Below are 16,636 nucleotides of genomic sequence, written 5' to 3' on the forward strand. Positions count from 1 at the left end.
GAAACTGTGGTACATTTACACTATGGAATACTACTCAGCTATTAAGAACAAGGAATTTCTGAAATTTGAGGACAAATGAATTGAACTAAAAATTATCATAATGAGTGAGTTCGCCCAGAAGCAAAAAGAGTCAAATGGTATATTCTCACAAATATTGAGACACTAGTCCAAGGGGTACATCCCCATGAAAAACTTGACCTACCAGGAAAGTGGGTCAGAGAGGAGGACATCCTATTGAGACTTTAGGTGTGAGAAGACTGAGAGAATGAAGAAATAGAAGGATCCAGAAGGTCCTGAAAAACCACAGGTGGGTCTGGGCCCTGGGGTCCTCCTCAAACTATGGCACCAGCAAAGGATTATATAGTCCGTAAACTTCGAACCCCTACCCAGTCTAGCCAGTGGACAGGACATTCTCCACCGTTAAGTGGAGAAGGAGATCTGACTTTCACTCAAACTCTGGTGCCCCATATTGGATCATGTCCCTTGGATGGGGAGGCCTGGTGGCACTCAGAGGAAGGATAATAGGTCACCAAGAAGAGACTCAATACGCTATGAGCATATACAGGGGGAGGAGGTCCCCCTCAGTCACAGACAAAGGGGAAGGGAGTAGGGGGAAGCAGGAGGGAGGGAGGAATTGGAGGATACAAGGGATGGGCTAACAATTGAGATGTAATATGAATAAATTAGTAAAAATTTAAAAAAAGAAAGAAAATATTTGAAACTCTTTTTTAAAAAGCCTACCTATGACACTTCTTGCCAAATATCCAAAAGATGGTCCACCACAGAAGAAGAAAATTTGTTCAAGAATGTTGATTGCAGCCTTAATCATAATAGCCAGAATCTTGAAACTCCCAAGATGTCTTTCATTCAAAGAATGGAAAAAGAAAATGTGGTACATTTATAAAATGGGATACTACTCAGTTATTAAAAAAGGAAGGAAAATTTGAAATTAGTGAGCAAGTAGATGAAACTACAAATTATCATCTTGAGTGAGATAACTCAGACTCAGAAGATATGCATGGATTATATTCACTCATAAGTGGATATTAGCCTGACATAGATATCCTCTGAGAGTCTCCACTCACCGGGGAGTGGATCAGATGGTGGGACTTTCTACTGAACTCCAGGTGAGAGTGGTATGGAAAAATGGAGAGATAGAAGCATCCAGAGAGTCTAGGAACCCCACAAGAAGACTGTCAATGCTTGCAGGTCTAGACACTCAGGGAGTGGGGTGCTGCACAAACTGCTGTACCTACCAAGGTCAATGCACATAGGAAATCTAGACACTCTTTTCAGATGTAGCTAATCGACAGCTCATTCTCCATGGTTGTGGTGAGAGTGGGGACTGTCTCTGACATGAACTCTGGTACCCCCAATTTGAGCACTTCCCCTCGTTGGGGGGGCATGGTGGCACTCAGAAGAAGGGGAAGCAGGTTATCTTGATGAGACCTGATAGGCAAGATCTTAGGGTGTGTGAAAAAGTTATCTTTCTGTCACAGGTCTAGGGGAAGAGAATAGAGTAAAAGAGGGGGGAGGAGCAGGAAGGTACAAATGAAGATACAATGTTCAGGATATAATCTAAGTAAATTATTAAAAAAATAATAATGACCAAATAGGTTAGTGAGAGTAGAGGAGTTACTAGTGTGAGTTGAAACTGAGGATGCCAGTGTGGTAAGCAGGATACAGCTATTTTATTTAGCATATGTAGGAGTAAGTTTTGCTCCATTAAACCTGTCATGGAACATTTTATATTTTGTTAAGTTAGCACTGAACATAGACACTTGTCTGCCATGTTTATTTAAGCATTATTCATAATAAACAATATCTGAAATCAAATTTAATGGCTCACAACAGATGATAAAATAAATAAAAAAATAACATCCAACATTTTGTGATTTTACCTTCAGATCATATTCATAGCATATTCATTTGTTATTTGTAATACATTTTTAGAATCTTAAAAGTTTCATTAAATATATTATCCCTTGGGGCTATCAAAAATAGCAGTACCAACTATGCCCTGTGTCTGAGCAGCAGGATGGAGCCTAGAGACAGGATGGGAGCTAGAGACCACAAGACCTGAAGAGCCTGAGATGAGCGATACAGACGTGGTGCAAAGCACAGGTCAGTCTGGCCTTGGGCCATCCAACTGGTCCAGGGAGGATGGGTGCTCAGCCTCCAGAGACTGGCTGCATATCAGACTGTCAGCTGTAGCTGTTCTCTATGTCTTGGACTGTGTATATGAGACTCTACAGTGGGTGATGAAGCACCAGCATTTAGACCTGCTGACCCAAGGGAGAACCCGGTAGAATTTGTGGATCAGACCCCACACCACACACCTGCAGTCGTGTGTCTGCAGGCTGGTTCTATAAAGGCCAGCACAGAGAGGTGGGTGGTACCTGAATTCTCTCTGCCTGAACTGTGGGTTGCAGACTACAAACCTTATTACCAGCTAGCCCAGAGGGGAGCACAGTGTGTGTCTATGGGATAGATTTGACTTCAGTTCACCTTGCTAGTTCAAAAAGGAACCCAGGCTCCACCTAGTGGCACACAATGCTAAGGACAGATTCTCGGAGAGAGGGCATGTCTCCCACTCTCTCTCTGTTACACTGAATCTAGGTCCCATGGCAGGAGCAAGAATGAGCAGGAAGAAGTTCAGGACAGAGGACAGCTTCCACACTCTCTGGCCGACTGAACCTAGGTCCCATGGCCAGGGCTGGAGCAAGAAGAGGCATGCCTGAGAAAGAATGGGCAATAGCCTAAGACAGCTATGAGCTCCGCACTCTCTGGCAAACTAATCCGAGGTCCCAGGGCCCCGTGGCCAAGTGCACGATCTCAAAATCCCAGCCAAAGGCAGATATTACCTTCATCATCTCAGACTGAACTTTGGGGTGCAGAGAACCATCACCAGCCTGTGTTGGCTCAGTGGGGAGACCAGGGTGTGAGACAAAGTCCCTTGGAGCTGAAATGAAGTCACCTGCCTGATCCACTGAAAGGTCCCCTGATCCCCACAGGTGAGGAGTATAGACAGTCACCAAAGAACTACATTTAGTGACCAGTGAAGGACACCAAAACCACATCCCAACATCAGAAACAGCAAGACAACTAAAGACCAGCATAAAAGCACAAAGAACAAATCTGAAAACAATATGACATCCCCAAAACTCAATTATCCCAAATAATTAAACCCTGGGACTGCAAACACAACCAAAGCACAAGAAATGATGTCAAATCCTTAGCAATGAAGATGATAATGGAGGAAACAAACAAAATCCCTAAACAAATACAGGAAGATTTGGACAAACCCGTTGAGGACTTCAGAGAGGCCATGACAGAAGCCTATAGAGTGGAAAGAAGAAATCACTAGAAGAAATTGAGGAAAATGTGAACAATCAGATGAAGAAAATCAATAAAACAGTTCAAGACGTGAAGGTGAAAATGGGAAAAATGATAAAAGCACAGACAGAAGAAAGCTGGGAAGAAGAGAAATTATAGAAGAAAACAGGAAATGCAGAGGTAAGTTTCGCTAACAAAATTCAAGAGATGAGAACATAATCTCAGTTGCAGAAGGTACAATAGAAGACTTTGATGCAACCATCAAAGAAAATGTTATGTCTCAAAAATTCCTGAATTAACCATCCAAAAAATCAAGGACGTCATGAAAAGATGAACTCTAAGGATGTAGGAATTGAGGAAAAAAGAAGAATCCCTGCTCCAAAGCCCAGAAAATAACTTCAGCAAATTCATAGAAGAAAATATTCGCAACTTAAGGAAAGAGATGCATATAAACATAAAAGAGGCCCACAGAATACCAAATAGAATAGACCAACAAATAAATTAATTCCATTATGTAATAATCAAAACACAAATTGTATAGAACAAAGAAAAAATATTACAGATGGCAAAAGAAAAGGGCCAAATGGCAAACCTATGAGAATTATACCAGACTTCTCAGCAGAGACCATACAATCCAGAAGGGCCTGGGTAGAGATCCTGCCAACCCTAAGAGACCACAGATGCCAGGCCAGACTACTATACTCAGTGAAACTTTCAACAACCACTGATGCAGAAAACAGGATGAGAAAAACATATTCAAACAGTACTGATCCACAAATCTGGCCCTACAGAAGGTACTAGAAAGAACACTTCAACCGAAAATGACAAACTACAACCAAGATAACACAGGAAATAGATAACTTCACTGTAGCAATACAACCACACAAACACTCTACCGCAACCAACATCAATCCCCAGAAATGAATCCACACACATATAGTCACTTGATTTTTTGACAAAGAAGCCAAATCTATACAATGGAAAAAGGAGAGCATCTTCGACAAATGGTGCTGGTCTAACTGGATGTATACATGAAGAAAAATGCAATTAGACCCATATCTATAATCATACACAAAACTCAAGACCAGATGGAATAAAAACCTCAACATAGAACCAGATAAAATAAATTGTTTAGAAGAAAAAGTGGGGAAGAGTCTTGAACCCATTGGCACAGGAGACAACTTCCTGAGCAGAAACCCAATAGCACAGGACTTAAATTCAACAATTAATAAATGGGACTTTGTGAGGCAGAAGACACTGTCAACAGATAAAAACAACAGCCTACAGATCAGGAAAAGTTCTTCACCAATGCTACATCTGCCAAAGTTCTAATATCCAAAATATATAAAGACCTCAAGAAACTAAATGCCACCAAACCAAATAACTCAATTAAGTTATGGGGTACAGAGCTAAACAGAGAATTCTCAACAGATGAATATAAAATGCCTAAGAAACACTTAAAAGTGCTCAATGTCCTTAGTCATCAGAGAAATGAAGGTCAAAATGACTTACATTTATCAGAATGGCTAAGGTAAAAAACTCAGGTGACAGCACATGTTGCTGAACATGTGGAAAAAGGAGAATACTCTTTCATTGCTTGTCGGAGTGCAAACTTGTACAACCACTTTGAAAATCAATCTGGCCAATCTGGTACTTTCTCAGAAAACTGGGAATAGGGATACCTCAAGACCAAGCTATTCCACTCCTTTGAATACACCTGAAAGACCCTCCACCACACAAGGACAATTGCTTAACCTTGTTCATAGAAGCCTTCTTCATATTAGCCAAAATCTGGAAACAACTTGGATGTCCCTCAGTCGAAAAATGGATGAAGAAACTGTGGGAGGTTTACACTGTGGAATATTACTCAGCTATTAAAAACAAGGAAATCTTGAAATTTGCAGGCAAGTGGATGGAACTTGAAATGATCATGCTGAGTGAGTTAGCCCATACCCAGAAAGATACACATGGTCTATACTCACTCCTAACTGGACACTAGCCCCAGAGGGATGTCCTCTGAGAGTCTTCATTCAGCAGGAGATTGGGACAGATGCTGAGAATACCTATTGGGACCCCATGTGATAGAGGCATGGGAGAATGGGAAAATATTAGGACCCAAAGGGACCAGAAGCCCTACAAGAAGACCATCAAGGATGGCAGATTGGGACCTAGTGGGGTCTGCTAAAACTACTGTACCAACCAAGGAAAATGCAGGTGATAAGTATAGGCTCCCTATTCATCTCTAGCCAATGGACAGCACATTCGCCTCAGTTGTGTGGAGAGTGGGACTAACTCTGACATGAACTCTGGTGCCCCCTGTTTGAGCACTTCCACCTTGGTGGGGAAGGCCTGGTGGCACACAGAGGAAGGGTAAGTAGGCTATCCAGATGAGACCTGATCGGCCATGTTCATATAGTAGGTGAGGAGGTTCCTGTCTGTCACGTGCCTAGTGGAAGAGAACATGGTGAAAGAGTGAGGGAGGAAGGAATGGGAAGATACAAGTGAGGGAATAACAATTGAGATGTAATCTGAATGAATTACTTAAATAAAATTAAATATATATTATCTCTCATATTTTAAATATATAATATTGTTACTTTTAACTAAATGATAAAACAGATAGATATTTAAAATTTGCTTGTGTATAATTCATAAATGATTGAAACCACAGATCAAAGATGAAACTAAACAAATACAATTATTGGGTCCATTCTTCTCTTAGACCTATTTGAATTCAGTGGAAAAGCACATGGTAGTCTATATGTAAATAATGGATTTGACCTCAAAGTGGAAAAAATAATGATATTATTAGCAGGAATTTGGAATGGAATAGAAGGTCATTATGCTAAGCTAAACATGCAGAATTAAGAAATTCTGAATTTTCATAGATTCTAGTTTCAACAGTGTATGTCTTGTATCTATGTGTGTAGAAGTGTTTGTTGGTGTGTGTGTGTATGTGTGTGTGTATGTGTTTGTGTTTCACAGACATCTTTACACAAAAAAATTGTTTAGGCATTATTTGAGGAGTGCATAGGCCTACAGGAATTAGGGATGGAATATCCTGTGAATCTAGTGGGAAGAAAATATCAGTATACGCTTATACTGGCAATTCAGATTCTACACTGCAATGAAGAAAAGATTATTCTGAAATTTGTATAGGAAGAGTTTACACATTAAAATCACAGTTGTTTCCCAATTATTCACTTCTAAGATACTCAGCACAAGTATTCCTTACAGATATTACTTGAATGGAAATGGGTATAAAACAATACTGAAAAGCAAAGATGAATTACAAGATGGTTTATCACATTTTATTGATCTGCGAGAACTGAGGTTCTAGGATGGAGATCATGTGTTAGAACTCAAATATTTAACGTAGTTTATTACTAATAATGTAGGTGTTGGTTGAGGGATAAGTCTTATTTAATATTTGAAATGATACATAAAGGTAATGAGTTTCTTTGGATATTGTTGAACTTTTAAAAATCAACATTTAAAGTGTACATGAGCTGCTATTTTGTGAGTAGCTGGATGGTTTTTGGTACAACATGACTCAAAAAATTTCTGGATTTCACCTGATTATTAGTTCTCCAAAACTAGAAACATAGGCTTTGGGTGGATATTCTTTATTTGTCACTGGTGTGACATATTTCACAGTGTGTATGCTCTGAGGTTCTCAGATGGCCCAGACAAGTGGCTACCTCTGCATCATATAGACTTGGTGGTACAATGCTCACCATGTAGTCATGAGCCATTTTGTATGCCCCTTCTGAATCAATAATTTATATTTCACTGTGCATAATCTACAATCATCTACTGACATAATTTCTATTGGTGTACACATAAAGAAATATATAAGATAGTCCTGAAAGAAAACTTTCACTAAACAGCCTCTGCTCAGGGATTTTAATATCCATAAACCCGAATGATGTCATGGAACCAGAGACAGAACTATTATCAAATATATTTATCAACTCATGTTTACCACATGGACTGTGGACTTCAGATGACAAGTCCCAGGGAAGATTCCTCCAGGAATCAGGAAGGGCCTAAGGGAAAAAAGGAATCATGAATGTGCAAGTAAACTTTCCATTGTCCAGAAAAATAAAAGAATATAGAAACACCTGGGTGCCCATTTGTTAGGCTGATATGCATGACACTTCACAATCCACAATACCGAGGCTTATAGTAGGACAAAGATGTTCACTTTGATTTTGTTCTACATGCTTCTGAACACTCCACTTCTCATGATGAATTTTACTCCTTCCAGGTGCTTTTGGAGAATGAAGAATGAAGAAAACTACAAAGAGTTCATGGAAGTGTGTTTTTTCTTCCTTTATACTGTGCAATGGTCTGTGGAGAAAGACTATTTTAGCAACATTCTGGATCAGCTGTAAGTGCTTTTTAAATGTTCATGTAGATGTCATCACAAGTATTTCTGGAGAGATCTGAAGATAAGAAACAGAACAATGCTTTGAATGTTGTCTTTTTATTCCAATGTGCACACAAAGAAACCACACCAAATGCTTTTTTAAACTCAATGCTATTTTATGAATTTAAATTTGCCTATGAAGTATTTTGTTTCTTCTTATTAGCTTCCAGATTTCAAGGCCAGAAGTTGAGTGAACAAAGCAATATCTACCGTGATCACTAGGATTAACCCTCATGTTGACAGTTTCCATTGCACAGTACCCAGTGATTTATTATCAAAAGATACCCCATACTATTTCAATAAGTTTCATACTGAGAAGGTAAAATTAAATGGCCGTAGAGTGTGTTTATGTCAGTGTGCAACTGTGTGCAGTGAGTTCCTGTGTAGAGGAACTTAATATTTGGAGTGCACCTAGGTACAGAAAGCTTTCACATAGATGTTCATTTATTCTCTAAAATTATTTGGATGTGGTCACTCTATGACTTTTGAAACTGCATCAAAAATATAAGTAGGATTTCTGTCCAATGTGAACTTTAAACTTGTTCTTATATCTCCATCTTAACTTGTATACATACACAACCATTGTCTTGTAAGTAGTACAAAACCCAGTTCTTCATTTTCTATTTAGCATGAAAAAGGAATACTTAGACTATAAATTTTATGTTTGAAAACTGAGGCTATCTCTAATAGTGGTGGCCACTTACTTTCCTTGTCATCTGACTGGGTTACATTTGTAGCATGTGTAGGTAGTTGACAGTACTTGATAAAATGATTATAGGAGTTTCCTAGTAGCTCATCTCTTCCATTATTTAAGAAGTATGTACATGTTTGAAGGGCAGTGGGAGTGAGGAATTGGAGGATACAAGGGATGGGATAATAATTGAGATGTAATATGAAAGAATGAATGAAATAATAATAAAAGAAAAAAGAATTATGCGTGTCTTCCTTTTTAAGTCTAAGTTGTTTATTTTCTGTCACTTCTATCACATTGGCCAATTATGTTTTTCTTTCAGTAATTTTACTAAGTATAATTGCGTATTTTACCATGTAGTTCCTGTATACATTTTGGCTTTATGGATTTCTGATAGTTGTTTTTAAGAACATCACTTTATACTACTAGGCTACTCTGACAGCTCAAGTAACTGGTGTTTCTAAAGTTTAGCATTCATAAGTTAGTGTTTGAGTCACACAAATTCCAGTCTCAAATTCCTATTCTGTGGTACTGAAACGTTCATTGGCAATTTTCTGTTTGGTAATAAAGGGCATTCTAAAACGGGCTATTTTGTAGGCAAAGATAAGGCCCTTTTTTATTAAAAGGATATCATAAAATTTTCCCATATGCTTTAATCTTTACATTGCATTTTAAAAACATGTAATATTGGCACAAACAAATCTCACTGCAATTTCTAGATGTTCCTTATTCTCAGTAAGATGCTAATGCTCTGCTAGTATAACTGGAAGTGTGGTCAAAATATGTTTTAGCACAAAGAAAGAGTGCTTAGACTGTAAATTTTGTGTTTGAGAAGACAGAGTATCATTAATAGTGGTGATTCTTTGTTCCTTTGTCAGTTGACTGAGTTACATTTGTGGCGTATATAGTTGATAGTGCTTGAGAACAGAAATAGAGAAGTTTCCTAGTAGCTCATCTCTGCAGTTCTTTAAGAAAGACTTCTTTTTATATCTAAGCTGTTTATTCTCCTACTCTTTTATCACAGTTACTACTTACATTTGTCTTTTAGTAATTTTACTAAGTATAATTGCATATTTTACCATATGGATACTCTACACATTTTTACTTTGTGGATTTCTGACTTTTGTTTCCAAGCACAGCAAGCACTTTAGACTACTCAGGCACTCTGGTAGTTGAAGTGATTGATGCTGTTTATGTTTAGTATGCAAGACTTAGTGTTTGTGTCACACAAGTTCAAGTATCAACTTTCTAATGTGTTTTATTGAAATTTCCAATGGCATTTTCAGTGCTGTAATAAAGGGTATTCTAAAAGGACCATGTCCCCTAGAGGGGGTGACTTGGTGGCACTCAGAGGAAGGATAGCAGGTTACCAAGAAGAGACTTGATATGCTATGAGCATACACAGGAGGAAGAAATCCCCCTCAGTAACAGTCATAGGGGAGGGGAATAAGGGGAAATTGGAGGGAAGAAAGAATGGGAGGATACAAGGGATGGGACAACCATTGAAATGTAACAAGAATAAATTAATAAAAATTAAAAAAATAAAAGGAGCTCATTGTAGAGACAAAGATAACTCACAGATACAATTTCTAAATGGAAATCTAATTTTATTTAAATATGAATGAATCATGCTGAGTGAAGGATTATAAATGATGCTTATTGTTCAGATGACAGGAAATAACTAGCAAAAGACAGGAGAGATTTTTTCTCATAAAGAGAATAAAAAAATCTCAATTTAATTTTTGCCCATGTCATAAAAGAGCATTGCTTAGGTCCATATATCCAGACACATACAGGCATACATCATTTTTTAAGTAATATATTTATTTATGTATTTTACCTACTGATCATTGCCCCCTACCTTCTCTATTCTTGCCCTCTCTGTCTATTCCATCTGCATTCTCTGTTTATCAAAGAAGAGGAGCCCCCGACCAAATCACCTCAACTCATCAATCACATCAGGACTGAGTGTGTACTTTTCCCATATGGCCTGAATTTGAAGCCCTACCAAGGGAAAGAAAGTAAAATAAACAGGCAACAGAGTTCATGTCAGAGACAGTCCCAGCTCCTCTTACTAGGTAACCCACATGAAGCCTGAACTACACATCACTTAAGTCTGTATAGGGGTCCTAGGTCCAGTCTTTTGATGATCCTTGGTTGGTGATTGAGTCTCCATAAGCCCCTCTGTGCCCTGATAAATTGACTGTTGATTTTCTTGTGCAGTTCGTGTTAGTTCTTCATCCTTCTATATTTCCCCCTACTTTTCTATAAGACTCCCAACACTCTTTGTCTAATATTTGGTTTGATTCTTAACATCTGTTTTGATTCACTGATGTCTGGAGCCCTCAGAGGACAGCTATGCCAGGCTCTTGTCTGAAAGCACAGCACAGTATCAATAATAGTGTCAGAGGTTGTCTTTCTCCTGTGTTCTGAGTCTCAGTTTGGGCCAGGCATTGCTTGGACCTTCCCTAAATCTCTGCTCTATTTTTATCCAAGCATATCTTGTAGGAAAGGTAAATTTAGAGTCATAGTTCTTGTGGGTTAGTTGGTATTCCACTCCCTCCATTAAGAGTTCTTTCTAGTTAGAGGGTGTCCTCTCATCTGAGTCACCACCATATTATCCCAGACATGTCTTATTTATCCATCTTGTCAAAGAGATTTCTCTACCTATGCCTTATTTTTATTGTCCAGGCCCTCAGGCCTGCTGCATCAGCTCTCTCCAGGTCTGATATCCACCCTCACTTTAATCTGAGCTCTCTCTCCTACTTTGTTCCATATCTTCAACTTCTTCTGCTGTCTATTATATTTCCATTGCTGAGTTAGAAGAAAGCATCCTCTCTGAGTTCCTCCTTACTAATTTTCTTTGGGTCTATAAATTCTAGCATTTTTATCCTGTACTATATGGCTAAATAAGTACATTCATGTGTGTTTTGTTAGTCTAGGTTATCACACTCAGCAGCTTTTTCTAGTCTACTTGCCTGAAAAATTCATGGTTTTCTTTGTTTTTATATCTGAGTAGTATTTCATTTTTTATTCTCCATTGTTGGTTTGAGAGATATCAACATTTTCTGGATTCTGTCTATTATGAATAAAACTGTTATGAACATAATTGAGCAAGTGTCCTAGGATATATGTCCAGGTATGGTAAAGCTGTGTCTGGAGGTTAAGCTTTTACCAGTTTTCTGATAAAGTAACAGATTGATTTCCAAAGTCAGACATATATCTATTTAAATATGCATCTCCTGTGTGTGGATTTTTTGAAAATAAACCAGTAAAAAGATGCTCTACCTGATAAATAATCTTAAAAGAAAAACAACAATATGAAGATGGATAGAAGAGAATATGATAAATATATTTCCAACTAATTATAATGAATTGTTAATACTGGGAACAAATGTTGCCCCAGAAACACTCCTATGCACTCATCAGTCATTCTTTCACTACCTTAGCCAATTCCGTTAATGTCATATGGAAATACCAGAAACTCAGAGGCTCAACCTTTATGTGTAATTTTAATATTTCTCTATAATTAATAAATGAATACATCATCAGGTGTACAGCTTCATGTAAGCCTGTGGTCTTGTCTTTACCTTCTGAGCAAGTACTCAATAACCACAGATGGAAATGCTTTCCATGGAATATGCATATTTTATGTTGATGAACTCACATGATAGTTTTTGGTGTTCAAAAATTCCATATTTTAATGTTTGCAAACCTTATTCCATGGGATAATTGTTGCAAACATAGGGATAAAGACAATATCTTCAAGTATATAGTAGTAGTATTGATTGCAAATTATTATGTGTCTACTTCTGTACATAATAAATATTGTACCATTTTACAGAACACCAGCTGAAAGCCAGTTTCCTATGGTTTTGGCTTTTTCCTTGGATGAAATAAACAGAAACCCTGATCTTCTACCAAATATTTCTTTAGTATTTTCAGTACCACGGTTTATAAGTGTGTCAGTATTAAAAGATCTCGTTCATGTTCCTCGACCAACTCATTGGTTTCCTCCTAATTATGACTGTAACAAAGTAGTAAGTTGTACAGTACTTCTTACAGGACCAAACTGGGAAGCATCTGTACTATTTCACATATTCATGTCAGGCCATGAACCTCAGCAGGTAAGAGTTTGTGCGGTTAAAATTTAATTAATTTGTGTCTCCATTGGTGGCTTTGATAAGATGCAAAAAGGCGGGTAAAGAGGAGACTGGTCTTACTGGCCTTATGTCAATCAGTGTAGTTCAATGGTATTATTCAAGTACTTGGTGGGGTCTGGAGTTTCTTTGTGTGAAATGGGGATAAGAGGAGAAGTAAAAGGTAAGGGGGATTTCTAGAGCTTTTTTACAGAAAAGATGTGTTTACAAGATCTTAAAGTGCATGTTTCCTCATCCTACTTCTTGTGTCCCAGGTTATTCATCTTACTTATGGGCCTTTCCATCCTCTCCTGAATGACCGTGTACAATTTCCCTATATTTATCAGATGGCCCATGAGGATACATCTCTTGCCATGGCCCTCGTCGCCTTCCTACTTTATTTAAACTGCAACTGGGTAGGGCTGGCCATCTCTGACAATGAGCAGGGTACACAATTTCTTTCATATTTGAAACGAGAGATGGAAAAGGAGACAGTCTGCTTTGCCTTTGTGAACATGATCCCAGTGACCATGGAGGTGTACATGTCAAGAGCTGAAGTGTATTACAATCAAATTATGACATCATCCACAAATGTTGTTATCCTTTATGGTGACACAGACAGTACTCTTGCTGTGGCCTTTAGAATGTGGAAATCTCTAGGTATACAAAGAACATGGATCACCACCTCACAGTGGGATGTTCCTACAAGTAAGAGAGATCTCACACTTGACCCATTCCATGGGACTCTTGCTTTTGCACAACACCGTGGTAAGATTTCAGGTTTTAAAAATTTTGTGCAGACATTGAATCCTCTCAAATACTCAGATAAATATCTGGCAAGACTGAAGTGGATGAACTTTAACTGTGAAACCTCAGCATCTAACTTGAAGACAATGAAGAACTGCTCATCCAATGCCTCATTGGAATGGCTAATGGCACAGACTGTTGACATGGCCCTCAGTGATAGCAGTTATGACATATACAATGCTGCATATGTTTTGGCCCATGTCATTCATGAGTTACTTCTTCAACAAGTAGAAAATCAGCCAATTGACAATGAGAAAAAACATGGTCATATCTGCTCGAAGGTAGGATTTTTTCTATTGGATTATACATGATCTTATCAATGTCATAGTTTTTAAAAGTCTCTCAGATAGTTTTGGGAAATGTTTTCCCAAAACCTAGGTTTCTAAATGTTTTTTATGCTGACACAATAAATCTAGAGCTATGTATAGATCTTTAATACAGAGGTATTGGAATGAAAGACACCATTTTTCAGTGAAAATTAGTGATTCTGTAACAGAGCAACTGAATATGATCATACTTGTTCTAATATTGGAGAGATGATTAGTCTTTTCTCATTAATGGTGTCCATGATGAGGAGATGAGTGTTCATGATTTCTGAAATTTGCGGTAATCTGCTCAGGGGATTGTTTTCTCAATTGATTCTCCCCAAATGTAGTCTCTGTTCATCTTCCTCAAAGTCTTATTATAATTGCACAGAAATACTTATGTGAATCAGTTTATTACACACATACACACACACACACACTCATTTTTTGAATATATGTTTCTCACTGTATTTGTGTTTCTAAGTGTGTTTCTGTGTATTTGTGTATATATCTGTGTTTATGTGTTTGTGTGCACAAATATGTGTCTCCTCGTGTGTGTGTCTGTGTGTGCATTTGTTTCTGTCCATCTGACTATTTGTCTGTGTTTCAATGCTCATGTGTATGTTTGTTTCTCTTTTTGTGTATGTTTCTGTTTGTATTTGACAGTGCATGCATGTGTGTTGTGTGTTTCGGTATATTGGACTGTACATATGTATATCTCTTGCTCTGTGTATATGTGTGCATGTGTGTGTGTTTCTCTGTGTCTTTCCTTTGATATTGTGAGCATAAATGTGTTTTTGTGTCAATGTCTCTCTGTGTGAATGTTTGTATCTCATTATGTCTCCCTGAGTGTATTTGTCTGTGCATGTGTGTGTCTATGTATGTGTTTGGTACATTTCTGTACTTGTGTGTCTGTTTGGGTGTATATGTCTGTCTGTACCTGTGTCTGGACATGTATGTTAATGCATGTGTAAACAAATATGGGGCTATATTATGTGTGTATATCTATATAGATGTGGGTCTCTCTGTGTGCAGATGCATGTGCGTGTGTGTGTGTGTGTGTGGTGTGTATTTGTGAGTTGTACATGTATATTTGATGTGTAAGTGCTTGTCTATGCTTGTGTTTCTTAGTTTCCTTTCAGTGAACTGAAATGCTGCAAACATTATGACAAATTAATATATCATTTTGATTTCATTGAGAATCTCCATCTGATACCTTCAATAAAATTGCAATTCAGATGAAATCATCATACATTTTCTCCAATCTGGAAAGAGCATATACATTATATAATACTGCTTGTTTTTCAGAGGCACTCCTTCATGAGAAAGACCCACTTCACTAGTCCTACTGGAGACAAAGTGACCATGAACCAGAAAGAAAAACTTCAGAAAGAGTATGACATTTTCTACATTTGGAATCCCCCACATGATTTTGAACTTAAGGTGAAGATAGGAAAGTTTAACCTAGATTTTCCACATGGTCAACAGCTGCATTTATCTGAAGACATGCTGGAGTGGGCCACAGGAAGTCGACAGGTGGGTTGAAAGAACTGTACTGATTTCCATTACATAGAAGTAAACACTCTGTGTTTAGTTGGTCCATTTATGTTTATGAAGTAAACTGTCACAAAAGGAACCTACTTCTAGTCTCCTATGTTACATTTATTATTTTCAATATTTTTTGTTATTTCTTCAAGGAGGTCATGCAATAGTTACACTGTATTTTATTATAACAGAAACTGTGTCTTTGTTTTTTAATATGAATATGAAACAACTTTTGACGACTCATTTATAATATTTCCAGTAAAGGGAGCAATATACTCATGATACCATTCTTATTACCATATAGTGATTTCCTCACTTATTAGGAATCTCTGATAAAAAAAAGTTAAAGACACTGAGCCTAACTGTAATGATGTAGTAAATTAAGAAATTAGAAAACAAACTCATTTTTTTTAGTTTTAATTATCTTCTTAAATTTACATTTTTTATTTTATTCATTTTACATCCCAGCCTTAGCCCCCTCCCTCATGTCCTTCCAGGCTCACCCTCTCTCCTCCTTTCTCCTATGCCCCTTCCCTAGTCCTCAGAGAGGGAAACCCTTCTCCCCTACTCCCTGACCCCAGCCTACCAAGTATCATAAGACTGCCTGCATACTCTTCCTCTGTGATTTGGTAAGGGACCCCATCAGGGGGGAGTGATCAAATTGAAGGCAACAGTTTTATTTTATATGTTTTCTTAAGCCTTCCAACAAGGAATCCTTAAATTGGCAACCTCTCTAATCATAAATTAACAATTTTGTGATACATATTAAATATTGTATGAATTATTACTTTGTATTTTCTTTCTTTTTTATATGTATGTGGGTTTTCTGTGGATATATGTCCATGCAACACTGGACTATGTGGTGTATATGGATCTTAGAAGGGTGATGCAGATTCCTGGGAATGTGAGACAGCTTAGATGTGCAAAATGGGTGCAAGAAATCAATTGTTATACACAATTTGTCCATGCTTCAGCTCTGAATTATGTCATGTAAAGAAACTGATCACTAAAGTATTTTTGCTTGGTCCTGTTAATTGTTGTGTAGTTCATTCAAACTAATGAGGCGGTGCCTAGTTTCCTTCTATGTATTTGGAGGTATTGGTAGTAATACATTTTTGGTATGCAGAAATTTGTGAATAAAAAATTCCATCATAACTCCAGGGTATGTCACAAGTATGAATTCTAGTGTGGTTGGTTTTAACGTATTTTATTCGAACACCACAACTACAAAGTTTTTTTAATTTTAAAGAGGTTAAGTCCAGAAGTTCTTCTGGACTTAAAGTTATATTTTAAGTGATATCTCAGGTTATTTATGTACAGTGATTTTGCAGTTAATAGTCCTTCTCAGAGTGTTGAGGGGAATCATTGTTATTTAAAGGAA

At 37.6% G+C, this 16,636-nt stretch overlaps 1 pseudogene across 1 annotated transcript in view; it reads left to right on the forward strand.

Annotated features, from left to right (window-relative positions):
- Positions 1–2,093: 2,093 nt before the first annotated feature.
- The window catches only part of LOC311590745 (vomeronasal type-2 receptor 116-like), a 31,664-nt pseudogene continuing 17,121 nt past the window's right edge, over positions 2,094–16,636 (forward strand). The window contains exons 1-5 of the transcript in view: positions 2,094–2,305; positions 7,607–7,729; positions 12,304–12,586; positions 12,874–13,686; positions 15,019–15,246. The product of the transcript in view is annotated as a vomeronasal type-2 receptor 116-like (transcript). The remainder of the gene's footprint in view (positions 2,306–7,606; positions 7,730–12,303; positions 12,587–12,873; positions 13,687–15,018; positions 15,247–16,636) is intronic.

Source organism: Acomys minous, assembly GCF_964271855.1.
Source record: "Acomys minous genome assembly, chromosome: 20".
Taxonomy (NCBI): Eukaryota; Metazoa; Chordata; class Mammalia; order Rodentia; family Muridae; genus Acomys; species Acomys minous.